This window comes from Echinops telfairi, unplaced genomic scaffold (genome assembly GCF_000313985.2).
Source record: "Echinops telfairi isolate 266 unplaced genomic scaffold, ASM31398v2 ScPeMD7_3533;HRSCAF=4204_1, whole genome shotgun sequence".
Taxonomy (NCBI): domain Eukaryota; kingdom Metazoa; phylum Chordata; class Mammalia; order Afrosoricida; family Tenrecidae; genus Echinops; species Echinops telfairi.
In genome coordinates, this window is record NW_022107432.1 from 31,836,625 (window position 1) to 31,841,924 (window position 5,300).

Here is a 5,300-nt window from a genome sequence, read left to right on the forward strand (position 1 = left end):
TTTAGGAACTAGAGGAAAGTTGTATTTTTCATCGTTGTCACATCGCACCCTGACTGGCTCACCTCCTCCCCGAGACCCCTCTGCAAGGGGATCTCCAGTAGCCTTATCTTTGTATTGTTATTTTCTCCTTACCACTTTACTCTGTTTCTATATTGTATTGTTTCTGTTGGGTTTTCCAGTTTGTGAAGCACAGGAGCAGTAGATGCATAGAGATGATAACTAAGGTAAAGGTTTATAGGGGAGGTAAGGGAGGCTGGGGATATGGAGGATGAGGAGTTTGGGGGAGTAAACAATGTAGGTGGGAGGAGGGATTGCACTAGAACTGATTGTGATTACCCAACTCATTTTAAAAGCGGTTCAAGTTGGTGGTGGTGGGGGGGGAGAAAATGTTCTAAAACTGATTGGCGTAATGATTGTATAGTTCTTGATATGATTGAGCTACCGAATTATGATAGGTGGATTCTGAGCCAATAAAACTGTTTTAAAACTAAAAGCATTACTGCAGAAAGCAAACCAAAAGTCATTGTCAAGTTGATTGCAACCCAGGGCACTGTACAGAATGGAAGCGCATTGGTCTGCAGGGCTCTCACGGCCGTCCTCTCAATGGAAGCGTCTGCCACATCTTCCGGTGAGTTCAAACAACGACCTTTTGTTAGCAGCTGAGGACTTTAACCACTGTGCCACCAGGTTTCCTTGTACCATGGAAGAGGCACCTCGAGGGTCAATGAAGCTTTAAAAAAATGAAGGACCACTGGCATGGGAAGCGCAGGTTCCTGAGCCAGGCCAGCTCCTTGGGATTGGAAACTGGGCTTGGGACACTTCTTGGAAGAGAGAGGCAGTGAATGGGGGCAGGAGAAGGGAGGGAGAGAGGTTGTCAGGGCTTCTTCCAGGTCCTGCAGTTCCTATGGTCTGTTCCAGCTTCATGCCCTTCCTCCAGCCCCCTCATCACAGCAGTTTTCAGCAAAACCAAGGCTATGAGGAAGGGCGCTCTCAAGGGCATCCGGCCAGAGACGGGGAGCAGCCAGGGCCTCTGTACAGTGAGGTTATTTCTCTTTCCTGCCTTCCGCTTCAGGGTCTTTCTGATTCAGGGCCTCCTTCACCCTTTGGTCTGTCTGGGAGGAGAGAGGCGGAGGTTCTGTGCTAGGATGAGGGTAGAGTAGGTAGGGGAGGGGTCATTGAGCTCATCTTTCCTATACTCATTTGTTCAAAAGTGCCTCTTTGTGCACCCAAATTGTGTTGGCGCTTCTATCAAAGCATCATGGGATCACCCATCATTCCCCTAACCCACTCTGCTGAGCTTTTACATATGCTGTCCCTCTTGCTTAGAATGTCTTTCCCCTCTTTGAGCCGGCAAAATACAAACAAATAAAAAACTTTCTGTGATTGAGTGGATTCTGACTCCGTGACCCTAAAGGACAGAGTAGAACGGCCCCTGTGGGTTTCCAAGACTATTACTCTTTATGGGAGTAGAAAGTCATGACTTTCTCCTGAAGAGGGGCTGGTGGTTTTTGAACTGCTGACCTTGTGGTTAGCAGCCCAACATATAACTACTGCGCCACCAGGGCTCCTAGCTAAGATCTTCTCATTTTCCCAGTTAGGTACTGGGGCGAGGAGGATAAGTGAGGTAAAGTTTTACTCACTATGGAGTCAGAATGCTGAGCCCTGGTGACAGCCCTGGATGTTGTGTTAGGTTTTGTGTCATCTTGGCTGGGCCAGTATTCTCAAGTGGCAGTTAAGATCTAGTAATACCTAGGATTGATGTGACAAAGCACAATGCGATCACCCGCATAATAGGATCTGCTGTGGGGAGTCAAGGAGTTGAGGACTCTGATCATAGTTCAGAAGCACAATCAATTGAATGGATGTTTCCTTAGGGGTGTGACCTGCTTCCAATAGAAGTCGACACAGTGGGAAAGCTTGTTTGCTTTTTGCTGGGTCTGGAAACTGCATCAGCCTCTGGTTCTTTGTGCTTGAGCCAATGAAAGGCTTGCCATTTTGCCTGCTGATCCTGGGACCTGTCAGTGATATATCATCTGCCTCTGCAGCCATCAGCCTGTTGTCTTCCTACTGATCTCGGGCTCATCATCCCTGGCACCTACTCGAGTCAGGAGAAGCCTCCAGCCTAACATCTGATCCATAGGCTTGGACCCTGCCCAGACAGACTTGCCTGCTTCTACAACTGTGTGAGCCTTTTTCTTGATATACATTTTTCTCTCTCCCTCTTTCTCTCTTCATCTATAAGCTTTCACTGGCTCTGCTCCTCCAGAGAGCCCAGCCTAAGACAGCTGCTAACCAACAGGTTGACAGTTCAAACCCACCAGCTGCTCAGTGAGAGGATGATAGGACAGGGGGTTTCTGTAAAGAGTACAGCTTCAGAAACTCTATGGGGGCAGTTCTACTCTGTCCTCTAGGATTGCTGTGAGTCGAATGAACTTGATGGCATAGATTTTTGGGATTTCCCCCCCCCATCATTTTATTGGAGGCTCTTACAGCTCTTATAACATTCTGCACATCAATTGTATCGAGTATATTTGTACATATGTTGCCATCAGCATTTCCCAGACATTTTCTGCTTGAGTCCTTGATATAAGCACCTCTTCACCTTCCCACCCGCCTGTATCCTTGATCAATTATATACAGTGAACCCTTGTTTATCGTGGTTAATCAGTTCTAGACCCTACCGTGATAAATGAAATTCCGTGAAGTAGGATTCCTTATTTGTAAATCAAATATTTTCGTAGTTAGAGCATAGAGGACATGAAAAAACACCCTTTAGTCACCATGACACTCGTATTACCCAATTTATTAAACGAAAAAGGGAAAATACAGTAAAACATTTTGGACGTTACAATTATCATTTATTATTTATTATATTATTTATGGCATCAAGCGTGTACAGTATGAGCCAATTAGTGGCAGTAATGACAGAGCATGCGCTGTTACGCAAAAACTGCGATAGAGTGAAGCCGCAGAAGTCGAAGCGCAAAGTCGAAGCGCGAAGTGGCAAGGGTTCACTGTATTGTCATTTCGTATCTTACACTGTCCTTTCTCTCCCTTCACCTATATTTCTCTTATTTGTTCCCTTCACGGGGTGGGGGCTATACATTCAATCTTGGAATGGGTTCCCCTTTTCTCACCCTTCCCCCTCCCTGACCATCCACCTACCCTCATGACACCGCTACTCCCATTACTGTTCCTGAGGGGTTTCCTGTGTCGAGAGTACCAATGTGTGTTCTCTGGTCTAGCCAGCTTTGTAAGTTAGAACTGGGTCATGGTAGTGGGGGAAAGGAAACATTCAGGAACTAGAGGACTGATGTGTGATTAGTTGGTGCTATACTGCACCTTGGTTGAATCATCCCTTCTTTATACCACTTCTGTGGGGGGGATGTCCACTTACCTACAGATGGGCTTTAGGTCTCCACTCCAACCCCCCCTTTCACATCAACATAGTTGTTTGTTTTGGATCTTTTGATACCTATTACCTGATCCCGTCAACACCCCATGATCACACAGGCTGGTGTGCTTCTTCCTTGTGGGCTTTGTTGCTTCCCTGCTAGATGGCCATTTGTTTGACTTCAAGCTTTTAAGACCCCAGATGTTATATCTTTTGATATCCCGCCACCATCCGCCCTTTTCACCACATTTGTTTATGCACCCATCTTGTCTTCAGCGATCGTGTCGGGAAGGTGAGTATCAAAGAGTGCCAGGTTATCAGAACAAAGTGTTCTTGTGTTAAGGGAGCCCTTGAGTAGAGGCCCAAAGTCCGTTTGCTATCTTAATACCTATCATACAAATATGTGTGCATTGGCTTCTATCCCTTGCATTATAAATTAATATATTTACATATATACATGCCTATAACTATGCCTCTATAAGTAGCTTCTGCCTCCTATTTCTTTCCTTGGCATAGAATTTTGACAGGGTAAGGTGAGACCTTATGCATCTTTCATATTGAAGAGGAGGGGCACTCTAGAGGTGAAGTTGCTTGTTCAGTATTAATAGCCTGCCACTGGCAGAGGAAGATGAAGAACCAAGACCTTAATTATCTGGGGATTAGAAAGCAATGAAAGTAAAAATCAACAACCCCTGCTTTCCCTCACGAGCTTTCTGGGCTGGGAGAGAGAGCACAGGCCTGGGCATTGGGAGGCCTCGTTTCTGCTTCTAGGTGTCCAAAGCACTTTCTCTCGCTGGGCCTTGCATTTCTCCTGGACACAACAAAGGAGGCGGCCTCCAGCGGAACCTCCACGCTCCTTTCAGCTCTGACTTTCTCAGGCACACCCTGCATTTTCCTGCCTCCGTGCCTTGGCTGTTTCCGGCACCAGAAATGTTCTCCTTCCCTTTCCACCCCTGTCCCTGACATTCTCCCAGTCATTTGTGACCCAATTGAAATGCCACCTCCTCCCCAGAGCCTCCACAGTCTTTGTGGACTCTGTTGAGGGTGTCACTATAGAACCTTCTTGCACCACCCCCATCCTGGGGCAGGCCCTCCCACGGCGAAGGTGCCTGTTTTTGTCAGCCTCCCTGGGAGTCTTGCTTCCACCCCACACATCCACCTTTCAGATTTCAGTGGCTGGGGCTGCCTCTCCCTAGGCTTTCTAAGGGGTCGTGCCTCCCTCCTGAGACAGCCGGGCCAGTCTAGCCCAGGGCTTCAAACTGGGGTTCTTTCCGCAAAGAGGACAGCCTTCAGAGGTGCCACCAGGGAAAATGTGGACAGGAACAGCCTCAGTCAGAAGGATGGTTTCCCCATGCTACTTGTCCTGTCCTTTCATGGAAGCCACCTGGAAGAAATCCTCTCTCCCCACGAACACATAGCTGCGGCTTCCTTACCCATACTCAAACCCCCTCCTGCCTCCCCACCCACGAGTGGACTAGCAAACTCGCAAAATTGTACTTCTCTACCCCTCCGTGGGCTGGCATCACGCACACACGCACATTCGTGTGCACATACGCCCTCTCACATACTCTCACAGGCATACACACGTGTGACCATGGCTGCACACACGGATATGCAGCCAGACCAATTACGCCAACATGCTCTTGGCATACATGCATGCACATGGACTCGCTGCTTGTAGTAGTTACATAATCACATGTCAACCTGATAAATAGAGTGAAGAGGTGGAGTCTAGCCTGTCAGTCAGATCACAGCCTGATGTGGACGTGGCTTTCTCATAAGGAGGGGCCTGGAAACCTGTTCTTCACCTTCCTGTTGACAAACCACACTGACTGCTGAGATCTGCCAGAGCCTTGTGATGCTTCCAGTGTCATTGGGTCCACAAGACTCTGCACCCACCAGCCTG